The 27,472-nt window shown below is 42.7% G+C and overlaps 2 pseudogenes; both read right to left on the minus strand.

Moving 5' to 3' along the window:
• Window positions 1-14,132: 14,132 nt before the first annotated feature.
• On the minus strand, window positions 14,133-17,255 carry LOC147434866 (uncharacterized; annotated as a pseudogene).
• A 486-nt stretch (window positions 17,256-17,741) lies between these two features.
• Window positions 17,742-27,472, minus strand: part of LOC147434867 (uncharacterized) — a 19,182-nt pseudogene continuing 9,451 nt past the window's right edge.

The following is a 27,472-nucleotide window of genomic DNA, read 5'->3' on the forward strand; positions in this document are numbered from 1 at the left end:
TCATCCTGTAGGTCATCATAAGCTATATGCATTGCTTCTAGCATATTTAAGGGTACGGGTTGTGGCATTCCATCCCCCTCATGTGTTACCCAGGTCGTCCCCCTGTTTCCCCGAGTGTCTATGGTTTCTACTAGGTGGACCCAATCCACATTGTCAGACTCAGTCATCTCTGATAGAACATCCATATAAGGAGAATCTTTCGCAACATCAGTGTCCACTTTACACGTGTAACAATACTGCAATCGGGTCGAGTGAATTGTGGTGTTAGATCTATGATCAATTATAAATCTGTTTCCTAGAGGATGTTCTCGACCAGTTACAAGATCCACTCGATCCAATCTTGGAACTGCAAGTAGACATGGTTTTTAGACCAGTCATGCACCATTTTTGCTTCCCTCATGAAAGGACATCCTAAGATCATCTCAGATGTCATAGTGTGCTTGGAGAAATCCATAACAATGAAGATATTTCTTATTTTATGTCCAAAGACCTTGACCTTGAGATCTTCTAGCATCCTAATAGGTTTAACAATAGACCCATTGGCCATCTTTACTACTATGGTTGTGGTCAGAAGAAGGTGAGGGTCTTCCCATAGTTTCCCAGCAATTTTTATTCACAATGCTAACCCCAGCGCCACCATCAAGGATTCCCTTAGTTAATCCCTTGGTAGTGATTAGTGTGGTCGCATTGGATTCATCGCCCTCAAAGTATTGTCCCAACTTGTTAACAGGTATTTCTACAACAGGGTTCTCATCTAGGTTGGGTTGTGGATCTAAGGGTTCCTACTCTATTGGCATCTCCCTAGCTCCATCCATCTGTGCAAATTGTGGTAGCCTGACTTTCATTCCTCCATTGAGGAAAGGTCGAAGAGCTAAGAATAGCTCGAGGTCTCCATATAGTTTGGACATGATGGTGGTTCTCACTTCTAAAGCCATGAAATCCATCAATTTGGCAATATTTAACGACACCTTTTGGGCTTCAGTCCCTTGATGTGGGAAAGATGGGAGCTCCATTTCTTTGATAGGGTCAGGTAGTCCCTATGTAAACGTCCTTTCCAATAAAAAGTGAGTACGCCCACTTTCCCATGACTTTAAGTTACTTTCTTCTTAGATGACACTAGGTATGGCTAGGGGTCTATGGACTTTGCGAGGTTGTTGTTGCGTAGGGAACATTGTGTCTATAATCTAGATCTGCCTAGGTGCTAGCTCTAGATCCCTTTGGGTCTCTTCTACCAAACTCCTTAATTGCTTGACTCGCCTGATCTCCTCTGTAGGGTTTGGATAAGTTCCTATCTTCTTCTTGGGTCCTTGCCATTGTGGCTCATGACGATCTTCCTCCTTGGTTTCTTTCCTAGTGGTTGTTTTGGTCTCCATGGTTTCACCTGAATCAGAATCCTCTTCAACGTCGTTCATATATACGGGGTCGTTGCCAGTCCCTATGTTGGTCTTTGAACTGGGGTTTGACATTGCTAATTTTTGCGATCTCTTCCTTCGTGCTTTCTTCTTCTTTTGAGATTGGGAAATTGATGCTGTGTCTCTTTCCTCAAAAATAGAATTTTGTTTTTGGAGCATCGATCATGTGAGTACATTTACTGGTACCACATGTGTACTTTGTGATGGCTCCTCGGTAACCTCAATCAAGTTTAATGGCGTGATCTTCAGTGCATTTGGACTATTCGGACATTGGGCAATCAAATGATCTATGCCACATCGATTAACATGAGTATCGGCATTGTAGACGTGCTCGCTTGATTGGTTTGCATTAGTGTAGCATTCTTTTGTAGACTAATAGGACACTCGGCTACACGATGTGAACCTCCACACTCATAGCATTGAAGAGGTGGTCTCTTGACAGTGTAATTGATATTTTGGCCTCTTGCAGCAAGAGCAGCTACTTGATTAGACAGGTTTGAATGTTCCCCAATAGTCCTCCATATAGTATTGTGGACTTTCTTCAAGTGCATCAATCCCATAGGCAATATTAGGGTCTATATCTTCCTCACAGCCTTCCAAACCAACAATAGATGACTCACAACCCACTTGATTCACAAAAGTGATTCTCAGATTTGGTGGTTGCGGTCCTAACATTGGAGGTGGTAAGGGTGTTGTTTGAACAACATTTTGGGCCCTAGGAACCATGCGTTGTGACGTTTGTTCAAGAGGTGGGGCCGACATCAATGCAGGTACTCGAGGAGTATCTATCCATGTTAAGGTTGGTCTATTAGCCATTGTGCGCTTAAATACTATTCAATCCTTAGCTTAATGACCATACCTCCTACAGGCATTGCAATTCCCATTAAAATTTACTCTAAAAGTAGGGCATTCACTGGTACTATGCGGACCATAGCAAATTGAGCACCATTGTTGTGCCCTCCTTGGATACATATGGTTGTTTTGCGGAGCATGATTGTCTCTAAGACTCTCTTGAATGGCCTTGGTGAGATCTGCTAAAGTCATCTCAAATATCTTTGGCTCCTTAGAAATAGGCTTTAGGATCATTGGTTGATGCTCCGATGCTTGCGAGCTAGTAGATTTAGGCTCAATAGACACTCTTTCTCCTTGGATCATTAAATTATCCTCCAATTGGATTGCATTGGTGGTGACTGTTTCCCAAGTGGTGATACCTCTAATGACTAGGCCATTGTAGATATCCTCATGTCATAATCCCATGATGAATCTATCAAGCAATTGGTTATTGTTGAAGCGCTCATTTGGATCACAATGAGAATTCAAATGCTTCAAGCGACTAATAAAGTCTCTCACGGACTCTCCTTCCTCTCGTTGGGCTTTCTAGAGTTGAGATGCTACACCCCAAAGCACTCCCTCTCGTATGTATTCTTTCAAGAACAGTCTCCTAAGAGTAGGGTAAATCGCTTTTTCTTCCACCCTTAGGGTTCTATACCAATCCCCAGCCTTCTCACTTAAAATTAGACTTAAAACATTACTCGTATGCATGTCATTGTGTTCTCCTAGAGAATCGCATATTTGTTCAAACACTTCGATATGTTTTCTCACATCCCCGTCTCCACTAAATTTTTGTGTGACTCGCTTGACTATTTGTACTGCCTTACTTCTAGGCTCTCTATCAGGCGTGTTACGTATATTCTCAGCAATAGATCGATCGATAGCTTAAGCAAATGTTCCCAAGTCACCTAAGTGAGCAGGCACCGTGGGCGAAGGCGCTCCAGAGACTACATGTGGAGTAGTATTGGCATTGGGCTTGGCGCATAGGAAGCCCTTGGGTTTCAAGTTTGGTATGGTGTTGTGCCATGTGGCAGTCCAAAGTTCATATGTGCGGCCCTAGGCATAGCAGACGTCGGATGTGGCTAATGCTATCTGGTATGGTCCCATTGAAATAAGAGCTTGGTTGTTGTGGTTGTGGAGCATAGGTTATTGAAACAATGGGAGGGGTAGGAGCTACATGAGTACGAGGACCATAGGTGCCAATACGATTGGTACACACTTGTAGGTACTGTTGCAGGCATTGAGCTACCATGTAGCGGTGCTTTACTAACAAATGAGGTCCATAGTGTGTTTCTTGGCATGGTAGCCGTGGAGTCATCAAGGGAAAGATGAGCTAGAATTGGAAAGGTAAAGCTATCACTTGTGGGCTTAGATTGCAATGAGACCCCAACAATATATGGAGGATCCATCGAACTTACCGAGGGAGTCTCCATTTGCGATAAGGTTGGCTGTTTAGCCTTCCCTGTATCCAAGAATCTAATGAGACCCGTTGAAGACATGTGGATCCCCTTGTTTAGTCTCTCTAGCTCAATAACCCTATGGATGACCTCACAAACTCTTTGTTGTTGATCATCTACACTAGTGGCACCTCTTGTGCATTGTAGGACATCTAACCAACCCACGTGATAGGTGTGACCTATGTATAGGTCGGTTAAAGTCTCCGTTTGTAGGTCGTACTCCCAGTTCTCATTTAGGAACGCTCCATCTAGGATTGAGGTGCTAGGGGTGTCCTTTGAACTAGAGCAATGTGTCTCTCTATGGGTTGACCCTTAGTGGTCGCTAATTCAGGAGCACTCGATTGCTCTCCTAGCAGGGATATTGATATAGGGGCTTTCGCTTTTAACTCTCTTCGTTGCTCTGCCTTGCGTAAGCTCTCAATTTCCTTTTTCCTAGCCGCAATGATATACCGCTCAACCTCTTGCACTTCAGCAAGGCTTCTACCATCAGGTAATATAACCTTGGAGGGGAATAGCTCTGAAGAGTCAAGGGGTGCAATGAATGGAGTATTCACATGCACACTCTCTAGGAGCATGGGGTCTAGGTTGGTCATGAATGGCGAATTTACTTCCCCACCCCCCTCATTTACATCGTTAGCTCCATGTTCAGAGTGAGTGGCTCTACTAAAAGTTTTCTTCAAGCAGCTAAGCATGCTCGGCCCACACCATGGCATGCATGTATTGGCTTGAGCTATCAGGATTAGGCATCATGGTCCTCCATGACGTTGTAGTCAGAGAAAGAGACACTAGACGCAATATGTGGGTCCTGAGAGGAATAATGAGTGCCCGTGTTAACGGAGACACTCTCGATGTGCTCATCCTCTAGCATACGACCAGAGCATATGTGTATGTGACCTCCACACTCTAGAGGTGTTGGTGAGTGCTCGTGAAGGCCGCTCACCTAGTTTTTTAGGTGTTTACAACCCAAACTTTTTTGTATTTTTGGTCCTTTTGTTTTAACCGAGCCATGGGATATGGCATGTGATAGCTCAAAACAAGCGTCTTGGCTAGGGGGACGTGTTGTGCTTTACAGCCCCCGATTCAGTTACGTACAGCCCTCGGAATCCTAAAACTAGTCTTTTCCTAGGTGGAGAGAGGGTTAGAATTAGTAAGTCCAAAGGGTGAGTCTGAAGGGGATGGTGGAGGACTTGAGGAACTTGTCGCAAATGCCCTCCCTTCACTTGAGATCCTAGTCTTTATATATAAAGTAGTGTGTATAGTATATCATAGGACTGAGGACTGAGGCTTAGGCCTGGGCTTGGGGAAAGATCCTGATCTCGATCCTTCCTTTTAGGATAAGGTTTTTTTAAGTTTTGTCTCAATATTCTTGAGTGTTTTTTTTAAAAAAAAAAATTAAATAACTTTTTTTGAGGATAATGTGGCCGCGTGGACACCGAGCTCCCACACGCACACAACAGCTCTTAGGAGCTCTGCCTAACCTCCTTGCACCTAATTAACAGCTAATTAACTATCTAACACATAATTTCACACTCACAGAATTGCTCACTGTCTACTCTACTTCTCACTTTTTACACTTGCACATTACAGATCTTGCAAAACTAACAAAAACCAGTACAATGCAGCACTAACAAAGCTTACAGCCACTAACAGAATCTGACAAAAGCTTGCGAAAACTGTGCATTACAATCACTTAACAGAATCTAACAGAAACCTGCTAATCTTCCCATTGTAGCCACTTAACAGTCCTCACAGAACTCAGCAAAAAATAGAAAACAAATAGAAGAAAAGCTTCCAGAGGTAGCACTGAGTGCTCCTCAAGCTTAATTCAAGGGTGTCCCCGGGAGCGGCGCCAAAAATGTATGCTTTGCCATACGTGTTGAAGCTGGGAACTTGCCTGTGCACTGTGTGCAAGCCTCAAAAGGCTGCAAACACACAACTAGAGAGCCTAGCAAGTTCAAAGGGGCATAGGTCTGTCACTCACCGCTCAATTCTTTCGTCGTGAAGGATCCTGTGCTGCGAAGAAGAAGGAGCCTCCGTTGATGCCACGCTCAACCGTCGATGATGCCGCAATGCTCTCTCTCTCTCTTTCTCTCTCTCTCTCTCTCTCTCTCTCTCTCTCTCTCTCTCTCTCTCTCTCAAGCACGCACGCACGCACACACACACACACATGTGAGCACACGAAGGAGAAGGAGATAGAGATGTAGCAAGAGCACTTCTTAGCTTACACATCAAAAAATGAGGATTTTTAGGTCAAATGGACCCTTTATAAGAGTTTGGCCCATTTACACATGGGCGTCCACAGTGGCCGATCGTTGCAAAACTACTGTAAAAATAAGGTAAGTGGTACGCCTCTCATCGGCGATCACCTAAACACCTATTGGACCGATAATCACAGTCCATGACTCAATCAAATAAATATTATGCCTCCGTCAAAGGTGATAGGGTGTCCGTGAGGGTTAACGTGTCATTTCCATTACAAGAGTTTTGAACCTCTCCTATGGCACTACTAGTACCTCTAAAAAAGAATATTTTAGGCTATCTTTCAAGGGTCGACCGTTCCTTCTCATTTGTAATAGTATTTCTTCCAATCTTATGAGGCCCATGTTCTCCATGAAAATATGTCATAAAATTTAATATCTAACCAACCCAAATGATCTCATATTAAACTGATCATTTAATGTGGGAGAATAAACGGGGATAAGGGTTAAGATATAGACATGTGCTTATAGATCTATCTCAACACGGGGCCAATGGTAAAGGGGCCTAAGTGAGAGATGGTCTATCAAAGAGCAAGGCTAGCTAATGGAGCATAAAGACCTAGCTTCATTGAAGACCTCCCAATAGTTCGTGTAAAAGTCCTTTGACCTTAGGTAAGCTAGAGTTGAGCTTGAGGTGGGAACCCGGCCCAAGCTTAAGGTGCTTGATGTGCTTGATGACTGAGATGCTTGAGATGCGTGAGGTGCTTGATGATTGAGATGCTTAAGGTGCTTGTCATACTTGAGATGCTAGGGTTGTACTTGAGGTGAGAACCCAACCCAAGCTTGAGGGGCTTAAGGGCCAAGCTTGTGGTGAGAACTAGGCCCAAGGTTGAGGGGCTTGAGGTGGCACAAAATTCAAATTTAATCCCTACAAGGAGGGGGCGAGCCCTACATGAGGGGGATGAGAGAGAACACACACTCACTCACTCAAGGAAATCTTGGTACAAAGAAAGCAAGAGGGACACTTGTCAAGTTCCTCCTCATGATGCCCTCTTGGTTGGCCACCCAAGGGGTCCAGTGATAATTTAGAAGATTTAATTAATTGTTTTTGCAATTATCAAGTCCTCTCTCTCAAAGGCGAAAGGGGGACACTTGTCCCAAGGCTACCCTTGTTGCTTGGTATGACTCCTGATTATAATTGGCTAGGCTTGGAGGGGTCCAATGAGCTTCAAGCATGAGCTACAAGGGGGGGTCAACCAAAGCAAGTAGGGGGCTTGCTTGAGGGGTATACTCTCCCCCCCACACACACACACACTCTCATTGTGTTAAGTGCAAAGTGCAAGAGCTCCCTCTCCTTCTCCAAGTAAGTAGAGAGGTTGAGAGCCTACACCAACACTCTTGGCTATGTAGTGCAAATCCAACCAAGAGTCATGCTTCAATGCTTAAGCTTGCCATCTTCTCCATCTTCATTACTATGCTATTATGTATGCTAGCAAGAAGAGTGATGATAAGTGAGGAACTAATTCTTTCTCCTATGAAATGTTTCTTCTTCCTCTTCCCTACCCTCATTCCCTGATATCTCTCTTCACCTTCGAAGGTGTTTGAGGTCTTAGGAGTGAGGCGTGGGATAGTTAATGCTTCGAAGGTGTTTGAGGTCTTGGGACTGAGGCTTGGGATACTTAATGCTTTCCTCAAAGTTTATGTTATGCTCATGATGCATGAAGCTTTCCATATTCATTGCATCACCTAGGTCACAAGGAACAAAAAGATTGTATTGTAACAAGTCTCTCTTGATGGGAGAAATCATAATACAAATGCCTATTGGAGGGGGGACCGGCTCCACATGAATCCGGTCCAGCTGTTGTCATGTTCTCTAAATTCTCTCTCTTGCAAAAGTATTGTTCGTGCAAGGTTAACTAGATGCTATGTTTATGTTGCTACCATCAATTATGTTCACTCGCTATGCTCACAAAGTAATTTCACAAAAGTACTCTCTCTAATTTCCGCTACTCTCAAGTTAATAGGCCAATTCCATTACATTGGTATCAGAGCATTTGGTTTCTTTTCTTGCTTAAGAAGAGAGATCCTTAAGTAGCCTATAAATGGTTGATGTTGTTAATTATATTAGGGTAAGTGGAACTGGGATCTATTATCGATTTTGATGAGGCCACTATGTGGGATATGCTGCACACCTCGGAAGCTTTGGACTTAATAATAGAGTCTTTTTAGACTTGCCTACGGCTTTACCATTATTTACCATCACATTCCTTCAGCAAATCAACATCACTCATGAGACTAGAAAATTTACACATCACCTCCTTGGGTACAACAAAATAGATATGTTTTCCTTTTGGTGTGTGCAAGAGTGCTATGACATCTAACTTCTTAAGGAAACTAGTAAGCAAATGAATGGGATCCTCTTGGCTTTGGCTACCACATGTCTCTCGGATGAAATTCTTGCAATAAGAATATAAAAAAAACAATCACCATAGAAGCGACTTCATACATGTAGGAAATGTGATAGGGTATTCAAAAATGCACCTTGTAGCTATACCTCTTCTCATCCAAGCACCACCTTTGGGAGCAAGGGTCTCTATGGATGAGAAGATCCTCTTATGCTCCCTTGCACCTAAAGGTGTTGCTTTCAAACTCAATATGGTACCCTCAAGCTTCGCAATCTTACCATCCTTATCTTCCACATGCTGCTAAACAGGTTTGTGCTTCTTTCTCCACATGAATGATCCTCTGTTGTGCAGACTAGAATTTTTATGAATGATAACTTGGTGTTGATGCATCCACCATTGCACACTATGAGCTCTGATAGTGGACAACCGCTTGCAGTAGCCAAGACGATCTGGCTCACCTCTACCTACATATTGCAAGAAGGTAGGGAGACTATTGAATGTTGGATACACATTACCCAAACGGTCATTGGGGTAGAGGCAACCATCCACCCAAAGGTCCTCATCTGTGTGACCTCACTACGGAATTGTGTGTTGTATGTAAGTCATAATGCTTGGAGGGTGCAAGCTCTTTTGACAACGAGATCAGTGTAATTTTTTTTGGCTAAAAATTGCCAATTTGGCGAATCTTGAAAATTTTGAGCTTTTCTTTTGGCTCTCATTAGTGTAGATCTTAAGATGTTTTTCGCCAGACATTGCTATAAATTTTTGTATTTAGGGGTAGCTAGGCACCAAAGATATACCCACTGAAGAACTTGATGGTAGGGGAGATTGAGGGCCAAGTAGGTTTGATGAAACACATCACATTATGACATGGGACCCAAAATATTAAAGCCTACACGTGGTTGTAAGATTTTCTTACATGGAATTTTGATGGGCTCTTATCATCATAATTACTTTTCTTTTCACATTCCTAACTTTTCTATGATTGACCTATGCATGATTAGCTAGATTTTATGTAGGAGGTCTATGATCTTCACACTTTCTCATTTAGTTTTCATCTAGATTTCAAAGACCTTACCCTACTCAACAAGATGTTGTCTCCTAGCAAAACCCTAGTATAGATAAGGTGTGTTGTGACATTGAGACTTATTTGAAAAGTCTAGGTGGCACTACTTAAATCACCTCTTTCTATTGAAAAAATGATAAATTTAATTTTAAATTATTTTGCTCGCCAAATTTATAAATTTAGATTCATTTTCTTGCCAAAAACTTGAGTAATACTTCAAGGTAGGTGTCCAAAAAAAAAACACTAAACGAGATATGTGCGCGTTTTGTTTTTGACCGTGATGATCGTGCTGTGGATGGAAGATTTGTATTGTCATTTGTATCCATATCATGGAGAGATGGGGTTGTTTAGAATGGAATGAAGGAGGTAGAGAGGGGCCAAGGAAGAGCTTATTGGTTGTATATTATGGGCTTCAAAGACCATTGTGTGATATCAGCTCCAATAACGACAATCTCTTGTAGTACCCAAGAAGACTGTGCTCCCCTCTATCTACATATTTTAATAATAAAGCAAGGCTATTGAATTTTGGATACACATTGATGGCTGGATCATTTACAGTAGAGGCAACCATGCACCCTAAAGGTCCACATTGCTGTGACCTGCACCACAACATTGTTGTGCAGTTTGCAAGTAATGATGCTTTGCGGGTGCAAAGTCCTTTGGTAGCCAAACATGTAGAGAAACCGTTTTCAAACGTGCTGATCTTCCTGTGGATGGGAGGTTTGTAATGTCTCCTAGCTCCATGGCAAGGGGAATAAAGATGGCTTCAAGTAAGAGTGGAGAGTTGCAACAAAGCCACGAAGGGGAGAGGTGAGCTATAATGTAAAGAGCTATGGGATGGAGAGCTGCAGGACAGCTACAAAGTGGAGAGATTTGGAATGGAGAGTTGCAGGAGAGCCATGGAGTGGAAAGCTACAGGAGAGCTATGGATTGAAGAAGAGAGCTGCAAGAGAGCTAGGGAGTGGAGAGGAGAGCTATGGAGTGGAGAGCTTTGGGATGGAGAGCTACATAAGAGCTATGGAGTTGAGATCTTTGGGATGGAGAGCTGGAGGAGAGCTATGGAGTGGAGAAGAGGGCTATGGAGTGAAGAGCTATGGGGGGGAGAGCTACAACAAAGCTATGGAGTGGACCTGCAACAAGGAGAGGGAAGGAGGAAGAGTGTGTGCTGAAAAGTAGGAGAGGGAAGAGAGAGGGAGATGAGTGAGAGGGGGAAGGAGGAAGAGTGTGTGCTGAAAAGTAGGAGAGAGAAGAGAGAGGGAGAGGAGTGAGAGAGAAGGGAGTGATTTTAGAGGGAAATAAAAAATGGTTTGAAGTTTGATACTTAGTAGGTCTAGTAGTGAGATTTTGAGAGAGAAAATTGATTTTTGGGTATACATATAGGTTGGGGAGAATTTTTGAGTAAAAGTGAGGGTTGTTTGATTTTTTTTTTGAAAAAAGTGTTTTTTTGGGCCCAGGCTATGCACGCCCTTGATGATGTGGCAAAAAAGGGGGAGGGTAGTTATTGTCATAAGGACCACCAGTCTTTTGGGTAGAGAGAGAATGTACCTATCCTCCCTCCCTAGCCTCTATTTCAACCTACAAAAAGCCTATGACAGCCTAAAAAAAAGCCTATGAGAATACCCTCATTCAATGGCCTTGTCTCCTAAATCACACACATTTTTAGTCTTAATACCTTAAAATTAGGGATCCTACCAGGACCTTTTGGGGTTCATATTTTTCCTAATGTGATAGGCCATCTCATTGATTGGTCTAAGAATTTGGAAAGGACCATAGTACTTTTTTGCTAACTTAGCATAGTACTTTTGGTGTCCCGTAGGATTCTTGCCCGTTGTGTGCCTTAATCGAGCCTTGGGAAATTTAAGCAAGACCCAATCATTTTGTTTAAAGGCTTGATCTCTTTTGTGCTTATTAGCACCAGCCTTTTGCCTTTGCTATGAGATAGAGATAGCATCCTTAATCTTTTGGAAAGATTCTTGTAGGTCTCGACTATACTCATTTGCAACGAAGATCTTCTCGTGTACCTTAAGTAGCAGGGGACTTTTGGATCTTCCCTCAATTACCTCGAAAGGTGCTTTTCTGATGGAGGTATGTACATTGTTACTGCAAGCATACTCCACCAATGGTAAGTACTTCTCCCATTGGGACCTTTGATCTAATTTTGTTACATAGGCTTTTAGTAGATCAAGAATAGTTGGGTTAGCTATTTCACTTGGCCATCCGTTTGCAGGTGATAGGCCAAAGAAAAGTTTAGTCTTGTCCCTAAATTCTCAAAGAGACCCTTCCAAAAATTACTGGTCATTCTAGGATCTCTATCCGACACTATGGACATTGGTAAGCCATAGTACTTGAAAATTTGTGATATAAAAGCAAAAGTAGAGAGCGGAATCCTCGTAGTCCTAGCAGACACAGGAACCAAAGTAGAGACCGAAATGCCAAAAATGTCGAGTGTTACTATTGCCACAAGAAGGGTCATTACAAGGGTTTCCATTTGATGGGCTTTGATAGTCTTTTTGACAGCTATGAAATGTGCTTGTTTGCTAAACCTATCTACTATTGTCCATATTCATGTATTCCCATGGATGGACTTGGGCAATCCAACGATAAAATCCATGGATATGCTCTCCCACGGTGACTTAGGGATTGGCAAAGGTTGAAGAAATCCAGGTTGCTTCCCTCTATCAAACTTCGTCTTTTGGCATACCACACATTTTGAAACATACTCTTGTATGTTTGATTTCATGGTAGGCCAATAGAAATATGTTTCTATTCCTTTCAGGGTAGAATGAATCCCTTTATGCCCCGCATAAGGAGGAGCATGAGATTCATACATTACTTTCTGACGTAGTGAGTTAGTAACACATAGTCTATTGCCATAGAAAAGATAACCATCTTGTAGGGTAAATGATTTTTCTTTCCTCCCTAGTGCAAGGGCTGAAATCACATCTCTAAAATCGGGATCAATAGCGTACTCATATATCATAGAAGATAGATCATTGTTAGTTGCTATGGAATCCGCATTCACTCTCGGTCCTCTTGAGAGTGCATCAGCTACTTGATTATGCTTGCCAGCAATGTGAGTGATGGATATTTTTCTATGCCTGGGCCATGGAGCAGGTCCAGACAAGAAAAACCAAGCAAAGACAAAAAGACAAACTCCCAACCCAAGCCCACCAACAAGGAACTATGGCTGGACATGTGCTGTTGAAATCTACTGCCAAGGAAATGTGCAATGCAGTCTCGGTGTCAGATCTCACCAATGATTATCCACAAACAGAGTGATCATTTCACCATTCAGCAAAAAGAGAAGAGAGATATCATTGCCTTTACTTTGAAAAGAGAGAGAAAGTCGAGGAGCACAAGACAATGTGAATTTATTGTGTATTTATGAATATTGGAAATATTTTTTACAACAAGTGAAATCAAACTTATCTTTCGTCTTCAAGATCTTTTGTCGAGGTAGCTTCGTCTGCTTCAAACTTTGCACGAAGGTATCAGGGCTTACACCCAATAGGGCAGCACGACAACAAGCTTACACCCTATAGGGTAGCGCAGTAATTTTTCTTTCTTCTCTCTCTCTCTCTCTCTCTCTCTCTCTCTCTCTCTCTCTCTCTCTCTCACACACACACACACACACACACACACACAACAGTCTCATGGCAAACTCACTCACTCTCTCTCAATAGTAGCCCCGAACAGGCGTCCCAAGCATCCTCTTTCTCTCTCTATTGTCCCTCTTTGGTCATACACACCTCTCAAATTGGTAAGAGTCACCTCTCATGGGTTGCGCTACTGCAGCAGTCCACGAGGGCTCGCTCTCTGGCTCGTCAAACGGCCCTCTCCAATCTCCACTCGTGGCATTGGCCAGCCCGACTTTCACTCAAATCTCACATGAGAGAAGCAAACTCGTTCTCCTCTAGATTGATCTAATTCTCTCTCATGCCCTCGCTCCTGCGCACGGCCCTCATGGCCTACCCTCTTTGCTGGAGTCAGCTCCCCTCTCTCTGCTCCTCCCCGTCTGAAAACGGTGCTACCCCTTGCTTCTCTGAATCGACTCGTCACATCCTCGCCACCCTCTCGATAGTTTGTTCAAAAAAAAAAGTATTAAAACACCTCTTCCTTTTAACTTAATCAAGGCCCCTCCAAGCTCGGGTTCACACCTCCTCCGCGGCATGCAATATGGTGAGCATCTCCTCAGCCTGCTCTCGTCATCCTACTGGCTTGCAACGAGAGAAACTCTCCCTCTCCATTCTTCATCATGACCCCCTCTTGCATGGCTTGCAAATGGCACCCATGATCTCTCCATGCCACCTTGTCTCCCACGTCATGGGCACGAGCAATTACCCACAAAAGAAACACCATCTCCGGCTCTTGGCCCCTCTTGGACCCCTTCTCTTTGTAGACTTTCTACCTTCTCGTGGATCCTTTCGACTTTCTCCCTTTGCTCTCCTAAACTCGGCTCTCTTGCTGCAAGAAGCAGAGAGAGATTCTCTCCCTCAATCTCTTTGATTCTATACAAGAGAGCTCCACCCTCTCTCTTGATTCTCTCTCTTCAATCTTATATAGAGACTCTCCCTATCTCTATTGACTTGAATCAATGAGATAACCTCTCTCTTCTATTTTCTCTACAAAACCTTTCATAGACACTCCATTACTACTCTCTCTCTCACACACACACACACACACACACACACACACACACACACTACGATAAAGACACAGACGATATGCAAAAAACAATAAGCGTTCATTGGTGGCCACCCTCTTCAAAGTCTTGCCCAGCTTCCTTTGTACACCTCTAGCAGTGACCGATCTCGATCTTTAGTGGTCAAGGTCGAGGACTTCATTGTAACATTTCCAAGCATATCATACCCTGTGAAAACAACTCCTTAAAACAGACTAAGTGAGATCATCGCCGTGAAAATTATGATAAAACAACCTTTCAAGCTCGCTTCAAGTGCTCAATAGCTCATGCAAGTGTTCTCTTTCTCTTCCCAAAATCCCCATACCCTTGGCCAAAAAAAAGTGCAACAGTGGCGTCCTGCGGCAAAAACTAGCCTGCTAGTGTCGAACCTAGAACTCCGGTTAAAGACTGGTGCCTTATCCATTGGGCTTTTATTTTTCCATTTGAATTTTACCCTTTTTCTATTACTTTCCCTCTTTTTTTTATCTTGCCAAAACCCCCTTGGATGGGAAACAAACTCACTCTTTGGCACATGCGGTACCCAATGTGGAGTAGGTGAAGTGTTATCTCTTAAAGGAAGTGACGCGTCAGCTTGCAAAGGTGTGGGAGTGAGGAATGGTGGAATAGGAACAACTGGAGCACATGTCATAGGAGTCAAACAAGCCTCTCTTTGGTTTTGCTCAACCTCAAAGGTTACCCTCCATTGGAGGGCTAGGTTGGTATCTTCAAAGGCCTCTCCCACAACCCTAGCTCGTGCATATGCATCCTCAAGTGGCTCTGGAGCTGACAGCCTCACATGAAATTGAATATCCCTCAACATACCCGTAAGAAAACATTCCAACAAAACCCTCTCATCAAAACAATGGGGATCACAATGCTTCCACTTGAAAGTTTGAAAACGGTTAACATGATCAGCAATGGCTCACCCTCCCCTTGGAAAAATTCTAATAGGGTCCCAAAGACTAAACAAGAAGGCATAATAGGAGAGAATCTGGCAACAAAAGCTCGACACCAGCCATCCCAAGTCTGCATCAAATGTGGTGAATGCTGCAACATACTATGGTACCACTGCATAGATACACCAGTGAGAAAAGCAGGAAAGAACCTCATAAGGTCATCAGGCTTGTCATAACCCTCAATCCAACAAGCTTGCACAAATTGCAATAAATGAGAATCAAATGTCACAACCCCAACGCCATCATAGGGTGTCAACTTAATAATCCCTAGCTTGGGGAACAAGTGGTGGACTAACAACTTCATAAGCATTAGTAACCACGGGATCTGCAACTAGAGAATCATGCTTCTCTTTCAAAAAAACATTCTCAATAGGAACCACATCGCCATCAGAAACATCATGAGAGCTAACACTAGAAGCATCACAAAAGTCCTCAATTAGAACAACATCATCATAGACACGAGCGTCAACCAATGGCTTAATGTCTGGTACAAGCCCTACCCCTTCCAAAGGCAGCATCACATCATCAATATGCTCAGAAGAATTGGAAAACCCCACTCCATACGACACCTCCTGAACAAGGGTGGGAGGGTGGGAAAGAACAAGCGGTAGATCAACATTCTCCTCTTGAAGAAGACATTCAATAAAAGTGGCATTATTCACTACATTGGCCAAAAATTCATCCCAAATGCACTCGTCAAGGGTTGCACTCTCTCTCGTCACTTTGCTTGAAGTAGTATCCTCAAGCAAAATGCCGTCATCTTCATGCACTTCACTGCTCAAATGGGCTAAAAACTTATCCCAAATTTTACAAAAACCTAAAGGCTCACCAACATCGTCATCGATATTCAAGGTCTGGGTAGCAACAGACGCTAAAATAACACTGTTTTTGGAATCCCCCTACCTAGATATGCATGCATCCCAGATGGCGGTGAGGAAAGAAACCAGCCTAAAAATCAAATACAAGCAAAAGGGAAAAACTAGCTCCATCTCTGAGAATTGCATGTACTTCGCTCAAGCGAGAACGCTAAAAGCTGGGTCCCACCGGGCATGCCACTGATGGATATTTTTCTATGCCTGGGCCATGGAGCAGGACCAGACAAGAAAAGCCAAGCAAAGACAAAAAGACAAACTCCCAACCCAAGCCCACCAACAAGGAACTATGGCTGGAGATGTGCTGCTAAAATTTGCTGCCAAGGAATGTGCAATGCAGTCTCGGTGTCACATGTCACCAATGATTATCCACAAACAGAGTGATCATTTCACCATTCAGCAAAAAGAGAAGAGATATATCGTTGCCTTTACTTTGAAAACATAGATAAAGTCGAGGAGCACGAGACAATGTGAATTTATTGTGTATTTATGAATCTTGGAAATATTTTTTACAACAAGGGAAATCAAACTTATCTTTCGTCTTCAAGATCTTTTGTCGAGGTAGGTTCGTCGGCTTCAAACTTCGCATGAAGGTATTAGGGCTTACACCCTATAGGGTAGCGCATTAATTTTTCTTTGTTCTCTCTCTCTCTCTCTCTCTCTCTCTCTCTCTCTCTCTCTCTCTCTCTCTCTCTCTCTCTCTCTCACACACACACACACACACACACACACACACACACACACACACACTCACACACACACACACACAACAGTCTCATGGCAAACTCACTCACTCTCTCTCAAAAGTAGCCCCGAACAGGCGTCCAAAGCATCCTCTTTTTCTCTCTATTGTCCCTCTTTGGTCATACACACCTCTCAAAATTGGTAAGAGTCACCTATCATGGGTCAAGCTACTGCAGTAGTCCACGAGGGCTCGCTCTCTGGCTCGTCATCAAACGGCCCTCTCCAATCTCCACTCGTGGCATTGGCCAGCCCGACTTTCTCTCACATCTCGGATGAGAGCAGCAAAATCGTTCTCATCTGGATTGCTCTAATTATCTCTCACGCCCTCGCTCGTGCTCACGGCGCTCATGGCCTGCCCTCTCTGCTATGGAGTGAGCCCCCCACTCTCTGCTCCTCCCCGTCTGAAAACAGTGTTGCCCCTTGCTTCCTTGAATCGACTCGTCACATCCTCGCCACCCTCTCAATAGTTTGTTCAAAAAAAAAAGTATTAAAACACCTCTTCCTTTTAACTTAATCAAAGCCCCTCCAAGCTCGGGTTCACACCTCCTCCGCGGCATGCAATATGGTGAGCATCTCCTTAGCCTGCTCTCGGCATCCTACTGGCTTGCAACAAGAGAAACTCTCCCTCTCCATTCATCATCATGACCCCCTCTTGCATGGCCTGCAAATGGCACCCATGATTTCTCAATGCCACCTTGTCTCCCACTTCATGGGCACGAGAATTCACCCACAAAAGAAACACCATCTCCGGCTCTTGGCCCCTCTTGGACCCCTTCTCTTTGTAGAGTTTCTACCTTCTCGTGGATCCTTTCGACTTTCTCCCTTTGCTCTCCTAAACTCGGCTCTCTTGCTGCAAGTAGCAGAGAGAGATTCTCTCCCTCAATCTCTTTGATTCTATACAAGAGAGCTCCACCCTCTCTCTTGATTCTCTCTCTTGAATCTTATATAGAGACTCTCCCTATCTCTATTGACTTGAATCAACGAGATAACCTCTCTTCTATTTTCTCTAGGAAACCCTTCATAGACTCTCCATAAACACTCACACACACACACACACACTACGATAAAGACACAGACGATATGCAAAAAACAATAAGCGTTCATTGGTGGCCACCCTCTTCAAAGTCTTGCCCAACTTCCTTTGTACACCGGTAGCAGTGACCGATCTCGATCTTTAGTCGTCAAGGTCGAGGACTTCATTGTAACATTTCCAAGCATATCATACCCTGTCAAAACAACTCCTTAAACCAGACCAAGTGAGATCATCGCCATGAAAATTATGATAAAACAACATTTCAAGCTTGCTTCAAGTGCTCAATAGCTCATGCAAGTGTTCTCTTTCTCTTACCAAAATCCCCATACCCTTGGCCAAAAAAAAAGTGCAACAGTGGCATCCTGCAGGGAAAACTAGCCTGCTAGTGTCGAGCCCAGAACTCCGGTTAAAGACTGGTGCCTTATCCATTGGGCTTTTATTTTTCCATATGAATGTTACCCTTTTTATATTACTTGCCCTCTTTTTTTTATCTTGCCAAAACCCCCTTGGATGGGAAACAAACTCACTCTTTGGCACATGTGGTACCCAATGTGGAGTAGGTGAAGTGTTATCTCTTAAAGGAAGTGACGCATCAGCTTGCAAAGGTGTGGGAGTGAGGAATGGTGGAATAGGAACAACTGGAGCACATGTCATAGGAGTCAAACAAGCCTCTCTTTGGTTTTGCTCAGCCTCAAAAGTTACCCTCCATTGGAGGGCTAGGTCGGTAGCTTCAAAGGCCTCTCCCACAACCCTAGCTCGTGCATATGCATCCTCAAGTGGCTCTGGAGCTGACAGCCTCACATGAAATTGAATATCCCTCAACATACCCGTAAGAAAACATTCCAACAAAACCCTCTCATCAAAACAATGGGGATCACAATGCTTCCACTTGAAAGTTTGAAAACGGTTAACATAATCAGTAATTGGCTCACCCTCCCCTTGGAAAAATTCTAATAGGGTCCCAAAGACTAAACAAGAAGGCATAATAGGAGAGAATCTGGCAACAAAAGCTCGACACCAGCCATCCCAAGTCTGCATCAAATGTGGTGAATGCTGCAACATACTATGGTACCACTGCATAGATACACCAGTGAGAAAAGCAGGAAAGAACCTCATAAGGTCATCAGGCTTGTCATAACCCTCAATCCAACAAGCTTGCACAAATTGAAATAAATGAGAATCAACTGTCACAACCCCAACGCCATCATATGGTGTCAACTTGATAATCCATTGGTCAATAGGTTGCTCCCTAGCTTGGGGAACAAGTGGTGGACTAACAACTTCATAAGCATTAGTAACCACGGGATCTGCAACTAGAGAATCATGCTTCTCTTTTAAAAATAATTTTCAATAGGAACCACATCGCCATCAGAAACATCATGAGAGCTAACACTAGAAGCATCACAAAAATCCTCAATAAGAACAACGTCATCATAGACATGAGCGTCAACCAATGGCTTAATGTCTAGTACAAGCCCTACCCCTTCCAAAGGCTGCATCACATCATCAATATGCTCAGAAGAATTGGAAAACCCCACTCCATACGACACCTCCTGAAGAAGGGTGGGAGGGTGGGAAAGAACAAGCAAACATGAACAAAATGGGGATTGTGACAAGCTCAAGTGGATCAGAAACAGAACCGAACATTCTGATAAACGCGGTCACTAGAGCTCAAGCACAAGAGGCAACAAGGAACGTCCCAACCAGCCAAATAGAGACAGGAAATTTTTTTGTCCGAACCGCGGGGCAACCACTTATCAAAAGACCCCTATATCACGTGCGTTCAAGAGGTAATTAATAATACCCCAATATACATACTATACTTACACTATGAGCCTATTTAAAAAAAACCCCACCCCCCTCTGTATGTATACATTTTTATACATTTTGGTCTCTTAATAATCCTCTCCGGTTAACTCCGTGATATCATACACATTCTAAAAAGTGACCGCCACGGGGTCCGAATCCCTTGGAAATCTTGGAAGGCAAAATGAGACAAGATGAAAGCCAAAAGAGAAAAAGAAAAAGTGGCACTGGAAACGAAATTACTGAAAATAGAGGAACAACTGCAAAGGGAAAGAGACCTTAAGGGAAACAACGAGATAAAAAAACCATCAGATATACCATTGAGAGGATTTGTCTTGGTAGACAAGGTGTTCAAAACTTTGGATGCAATTTTAAAAGCTTAAAAGGCAAGGCTAAGCCTAACCAAACCCAAGAGGATAGGTGGTTAATGTACCCTCATCCGGGTTATGAGAAAGAGAGGCTAAAGATGTGCAAGGAGCTCATCCAAGCCACTCTAGCGCTTATGGAACTATCAGTTCCTACTGCTCCAAAAACTGAGATATTAATCAGAGAAAAGATTTGAGAGTTAGAGGGGTGGGGATTTGAAAAGAAAGACCGACCAGATTCTGTAGATGAAACACCATTGGATATGAGGGTGGCAGCTAATACAACAGATGGAATGTATTCTCAAGCACCACTACCAATTCTGGAAGTAGAAGAACAATGGCCTCAAGAGTTATGGGGACAGATTAGGAACAGAAAATATGGAAGTGCTACACTTTTGTCAGCTCCCATCCCAGAGATTCACTTGGAGCATGAGCTCTAACCAAATGATATTAGCAGATCACTATAGGGCGATGTAGGTACATCGATATCGGAAGACAGTAAACCCCAGTTGTTGAAGACTTTACCTTCATTCATTGGTAACCATGACACACGATCGGAGGTGAAGAAAGTACCATCTCAATGGAAAGCGAATCCTAAGATGATGGATACTAAAACTTTTCACGAGTTGATGTCATCCCCTATCCGCTATACATTAACTCTTTTAGAGTTTCTACACATCAAACCGCATCTTTGGGATGAGCTCTGGAAAAATTTGGAAAAAATAGGGTTGGTAATTCCACCACCAAATGCTTCTCCAAACACACTGAAGACACAACCCTCGAAACAAACTAAACATGAGCCAGTACCAAGAAACAAGGTAGGGGCCTATTGTGAAGGTGAAGAAGGAAATACTCCCCTACCAGTGGAGTACAAAGAGGTCAAGTCGATCGCAATATTGGATAGTGGGGCTGGAATAGCCATAGCTACCAAAGCAATGTGGGAAAAATGGGAAAAACTTGCTCTCCGAAAGACTAGAATGAAACTTTAATTGGCAGATGGGTATCTGGAAAGACCCATTGGCATTTTGGAGCAGATTGTGGTAGCCTCTTGCGGAATTCCATATGAACACACTTTTTCTATTATGGATTTTGATGAGAGCAGCAACTTTGATATCATATTGGGTAGACCATTCATGTGCCAGCTCAAAATGGTGCAAGATTGGGGATACGACTATATCTATCTAAGAAACAAGGATGCCACTACGAAAATTAGTGTCACAGATCATAGCTATAGAGATGTAGAATGAACCCCAGGAGAAGACTTGAACTCCACAACTGACCAAGAGGGGAGAATACCGGCTTGGCTACATAACAAAATTCACTAGTAGATAGGAGAAGCTTCCAAAGGTGGAAGTTTAAAAAAGGAAAATTGCATTCTTAATAGGACTACATAAGATGAGGCATATATACCAGAGCCGTTTCCACAAGAGATGTTTGGACCTTTTGGATGGCAACAGATAGTAGCCACTCTTGATGTTTGTGTCAACGAGGTGACCCTCACCAAATTTTGCGATGAGGAAGGATCTTATATCATTCTATTCTAGATGTTGGGTGTTAGCCTGAATCCAAGGTCAGAGTGGGAAGTCCCTAACAAGGAGGGGGTTGCCAAGTGCCGACGCATAGTGGATGAAGTCTCGGTAAGAGACCTTGACGACACAAACGAAGAAGATTTCCAAGGCTCTACTGATAAGCTGCTAGAGGATAATGCAAATGACGAACTGTCTAGTAGCTCAAGTCAGAACATCAAACGGAAGGATCGATAGGTGATCTACTATGACTTCCCGAACCAAAATCCTTGAAGACAACACAGATATCGAGATAAACGTAGAAATAACCAAAACAAGCACAACGAGGATTCAATACCTCTGTTAACTAACAAAATGTAGTACTTAAGGTTAGTAGAAGCAACGGACTGCCTCAAAGATGGGATTTCAAAGAGATACGTGAAACCTGACTCAACCAAAACAAAATAAAAAAAGGTGAAACACAAAAACCAGAAAAAGAGAGCAACTCCAAAAAATTGATGAAGTTGTCCAAAATGGAGCGCAAAATCAAATACAATGAACCGAAACGAGCCTTGAAGGAAGTTTGGACAACATAAATGGAAACTGATGAGGAATTGAATGATGATAAATTTGATGCACCTTCCCACTATAAGAAGTATACCATTCAGGATAGGAAAATCGTGGTGCAGAAACCCAAACAAGATCCCAAAGAACCAGGAACTTCATATGATGGGCCTGGAAACGCCAAATGCATCAACTTAGCAGAACCATGCAAGGAGACTAAGCCGGCATACATTGCCACGGACCTTACTGACAAGAAGAGAAACTTCTAGTCGATACGCTCCTACGATACAAAGATGACTTTGCATGCTCATACAAAGATCTAAAGGGAATAGATCTCGAGATCTCTCCACACATGATACCCCTTAAAAGTGATGCCAGACCACGTAGCTCAACGTCCTTACACGTACAATGAGACTTTTTTCAAGAAAATTAAGGAAGAGATAGACAAACTGAAGGACACTGAGTTTATCTATGAGATTGAACACACTGATTGGGTGTCCCCTATTGTGGTGGTATTAAAAAATAATGGCAAACTATGTGTCTGTGTAAACTTCAAACAGGTAAATGCAGCCACCATAAGGGATAACTATCCACTACCAATAACAAATCATGTTATTGAGAGGTTAGCAGGGAAAGAAGCCTATAGTTTCTTGGATGGATTCTCAGGCTACAACCGGTTGACGATTAAAGCAAAAGATCAACATAATGCAACTTTTGGGATAGAGTGGGGGGTATTTGCCTACACGATAATGCCTTTCGACCTGACCAATGCCCCTGCTACATTTCAAAGACTAATGAGCCACACATTCAAAGAATATCTCAGACAATTTTTGGAGATTTACATGGATGTCTTTGTGTTCATTCTAATCGAAGAAGTGACCACATCACTCATCCAGGAAAAGTCTTTGAAAAGTGCAAAACGTATCATATTTTCTTAAACCCGAAAAAATGCGTCTTCATGATAAGACAAGGTAAAATTTTGGGCCACATTGTGTCCAAAAATGGAATTTCAACTGATCAAGAGAAGGTACAAATATTTGCTGCACTACCAAGACCAACAAAGATGAAAGAAGTGAAAGCATTTATGGGGCATTGCGGGTACTACAAGTGTTTCATATATATGTATGTTGTAATAGCTAAGCCTTTGTACACCCTCATTGTTAAGTTCGAATGGACAGAGGAATGTGAGCAGGCTTTCCAGAAATTGAAGCAGCAACAATTAATTTCTGCTCCAATTTTGCAAGCCCCTGACTGGAGCAAAATCTTTCATGTTCATGTGGATATATCAGCCTATGCCATCGGGTGCATATTAGCCCAGCCAGGAGAGAAGAAAATGAATTTTCTCATTTTCTACTCTAGTAGGCAGCTAAACAACGTAGAGAAAAATTATACCACTACAGAAAGAGAAGGTCTAGGGATGATATATGCTGTCAAAAAATTTAAACACTACCTTCTTGCAAACAAGTTTGTTTTCTTCGTGGATCACCAAGCACTGCTATGTCTAGTAAACAAACCTTGCAACATTGGAAGAATTGTTCGCTCGTTTATAGTATTGCTTGAGTTTGACTTCACGGTAGTTGTGAAAAAGGGGACTACACACACACACACACACACACACACACGAGCAGATCATCTTTCAAGATTGTTTCATGGGGAAGCACCTGAGGGCGTCGATGATGATCTTCCCGATTCATATATGTTTAACATCAAAATGGTACCGAAGGCCAATGATGGGGGTACGTGCTTTTGGCAAATGGGGCATTGACTTCATTGGTCCCATCATACCTCCACGATACAGGAGGCACGCACAATACATCATAGTAGCAACAAACTACATGACAAAATGGACGGAAGCAAAAGCGACCCAAAAAAACGATTGAAGAACTACAGCTCAGTTCCTTTCTGAACACGTCTTTACGAGATATGGACTACCTATCGAAATAGTGAGCGATAAGGGAACACACTTTTTAAACGACGTCATTGAAAACCTCCTTGACAAATTTATGGTAGTCCATTGCAAATCGGCACCCTATCATCCGCAAGCTAATGGGCAGGCAGAGAGTACCAACAAAATCTTATGCACATTACTCACCAAAATAGTCACTGACTCAATAAATGATTGGGATAAAAAGCTACACATAGACTTATGGACTTACAGAGTAGATTTTAAAACTTCCATTAGCACGACTCCCTTTAACCTTGTATTCGAGATTAATGCAATCCTACCTTTGGAATTACTAATCAAAACCCTAAGAGTGGCACCACAATTAGGATGGACGGACCATGAACCATCACAGAGACTAGACACCCTGGAACAATTAGATGAAACCCAACTTCGAGCGATAGCTGGGATATATGCCTTCAAAAAAACAAATGAAGGCTTTCCATGATCAACACGTGATCGGCAAGGAGTTTCAAAAATGAGATTACGTTTTTTTAAAAGTGTATTCCCCTATCGCTCACTATAGGTAGTCCATATCTCGTAAAGAAGTGTTTGAAAAGGAACTGAGCTATATTTCTTGCATCATTTTTTGGGTTAATTTTTCTTCCGCATTTCGTCATGTAGTCCATTGCTACTATGATGTATTGTGCGTGCGTCTTGTATCCTACAGGTATGATGGGACCAATGAAGTCAATGCCCCATTTGGAAAAAGCACGTACCTCCATCATTGTCCTTAGTGGCATTTCATCTCTCTGTTGGGGTGGTTTTGTGCATTGACATTCATCACATTGTTTGACATGTGTCTTTGCATCCATAAACAGGGTTTGCCACCATATGCCTGAGTGTAGTACGAGCTTTTCTGTTTTATCAGCAGAGAAATGTCCCCTTGGCTGTCCTGAGTGTGCTTGATCTAAGATAACGTAATATTCTCTTTCTGTAGGACACAACAGTAATTGTTTGTCCTTTCCCCGCATATACAGTTGGTTGGCAATCAGCAGATAGTGTTTCGCCTCAGTTTTCATTCTTGCTTTGCCCCATTTCTTTGGGAAGGTTTTGTTTTTTAAGTACTCAACTATGTGAGTACTCTGTAAGGTCTCTACCTACCCTAGAAGAGGGTTACCTATGTAAAAATTTTAAGCCTAAATATCACTTTGGCAAAAGATGCTATTTTTAGCAGGTTTCAGTGATCAGATGTCATTTTTGTGTTGTGATCCTTGTAGAGCTTTTAATTCTGGTCAAATTCAATTTTTGTAAAAAAATTCAAAAAATTGAAAGCTTTTGGTTTCCGGTATGGTCTAGGGTCGACCGGCTCGTCAAATTGTGCACCGACCCAAATTTCCTTAAAAATAGGGTCCAAATGCCGAAACTGCTATTTATGGCAGGTAGTCGTATCTATTACTTGCAGGTCTATCTCAAGTTAGCAAGTTTCAGAGTTGAATTTGGGTTAGTATAAGTCTTGTTAACCTAAGGATAGCATTTTCTAAGGTATGTATGGCATGAGTGTGGATGTGCATGCACGGGTATGCATGGGCATGGATGTGCATGCATGGTCATGGGTATGCATGGGCATGTGTCCCCATCATGTATGGCCATGGGTCATGTGTATAGCTAGTCTTGTGAAAAGTGTTAGGTTAGGCATAAAGTGTAGCATTGGAACTAAGCATGGCCTAGATAGGGTAGAGCATGGGCCAAAGAGTGAGGTGTGGGCAATGAAGCATGGCTTAGGACACCACACCCCCTCAAAATAGCAAAAACCTAGCGCTACCTCCCCTTGTAAAAATCAATTTTTGTAAGTGTGTGTGTGTGTCTGACAGAGAGAGAGAGAGAGAGAGAGAGAGAGAGAGAGCACGGGCAAGTGAGGACACCTCACTAGGGAAACCCCACACTTGGCATGGCACTTGAAGGTGTGTGTGTGTGTGTGTGTATGGACCTTCTAATTCCTATTTTAGCAAGCCAAATCAACCCTCCTTGAGGGGGATGCCTATATAAGAGTAACTCAACCCTCTCTAGAGACACACAATTCCTAAGACAGTGCAAGGAAGTGCTATTGCCGGAGAAATATTTTGTGAAGCCTTCTCTACATCACATAACACACAAAGGAGATCTTAATGAAGGGTAATTAAATTATATTTATGCTAATTCTATTTCTCCATACCCTCTTTTCTCTAGAGGATTCCTATCTTGAGCCTAATTATGCTAGTTGGCTACAACATTAAATAATCTATTCTCTATTATATTCTATGTGGGGTATTGCCAATGGTTTCCATCTATTGATTGTATTTCCATTGTTGGATTAAGGAGCACCTTACTTCTTAAAGATATTTAGTTTTCCTTCAATTAAGCATGAGTTTATGCATATAATCATCATTGTCAGTTATGTATGTTGTGCATAATTATGTTGTAAAGCTCTTCACCTATGATTCTCTAAGATATGGTGATACTTTTTTCTCTTTTTATGCACCCAAATTGAGAATTAATCAAGGAATTAAACCCTTGATTTGCCCATGAAATTAGGGCATGATTATGAGACTTATTACGTATAAAAAGATGCATAACTAGGGTATTGTGTTGCATTTAGCAAATTGTGTATGATTGTGTGGGAATTAATCATCTATTATATTTGGTATTTGCATAATTATAGTCTATCATTGTATGTTATATTGATGCATCTAGTTAGTACATTAATCTTGATCTCATGTTGCATAAGAGGGAAGTTTTGGTTATGATAATCTTAGGATGAGTTTATGAGTAATTAAGGCATAATCATCTCGTTGTATCCTTGCGTTAGTTTGCATACTTAGAGTTGTGAAGGCTTTGTCATTTAATCTAGTATTATGTGTAAAAATAAGGTTATTCCTTGTCAAGTTTTCTCACTGGTTGTTGTGGGAATTACACTTAGTCTCTTCGTTTCTCCGAAAGTACTAATCCTAGTAGAGAGAAATGGCCCCTAAAAGAACTCGGTTTGGTGGTGCTGATACTGGATTAGCCGCACCGCCCTCTAGCATGGCTAAAGAAACTGAAGTTGGCCGAGTTTTCAAAATCAAGGCCGCAAAAATCAACCCATCTTGGAAGCCGGAGGTAAAGAAACAACAAAAAAAGCATTTTTTTAAAATTATTGCCGCCACCAACCCGTACGTGTGAAGTAGGCTGCTGTGTCTCCTTTTGGCACCACACACACTCCCTTTCATCTTTTATTTCCTCTCTCTCTCTTCCACCAAGCCCTGCAAGATGCATAAAATATCACACACTCTCTCTCCCTCTAGTGGGCCGTCATGCTTTACAAAAGTCTCCCTCTCTCTCTTCCATTATTCATATTAGCTCAATCTTGTCTCTCTCTTACCCCTCCTCACTCGTCCATACTCCCCCCCCCCCCCCCCCCCCCCCCCTGGTAGGCCGCCATATCACCCTCTCCCTCTCCCCTCTCATCCACAACCCCTTGCCCTCACTTTCCCCTCGCTTTATGCCCTTTTCTTTCTCCCACTCGCGGGCCATCACTCTCCCAAGCTCTCTCTCCCTAGTCTCCCTCTCTCCCTCCTCATTTTTTTCACTCTCTCGCTCTCTGTGAGAACGGCCTCCGCGGTCATTCTCTCTCTCTCTCTCTCTCTCTCTCTCTCTCTCTTCTCTCTCTCTCTCTC

The sequence above is a fragment of the Adiantum capillus-veneris genome, chromosome 19 (genome assembly GCF_014529385.1).
Source record: "Adiantum capillus-veneris isolate H3 chromosome 19, ASM1452938v2, whole genome shotgun sequence".
Taxonomy (NCBI): Eukaryota; Viridiplantae; Streptophyta; class Polypodiopsida; order Polypodiales; family Pteridaceae; genus Adiantum; species Adiantum capillus-veneris.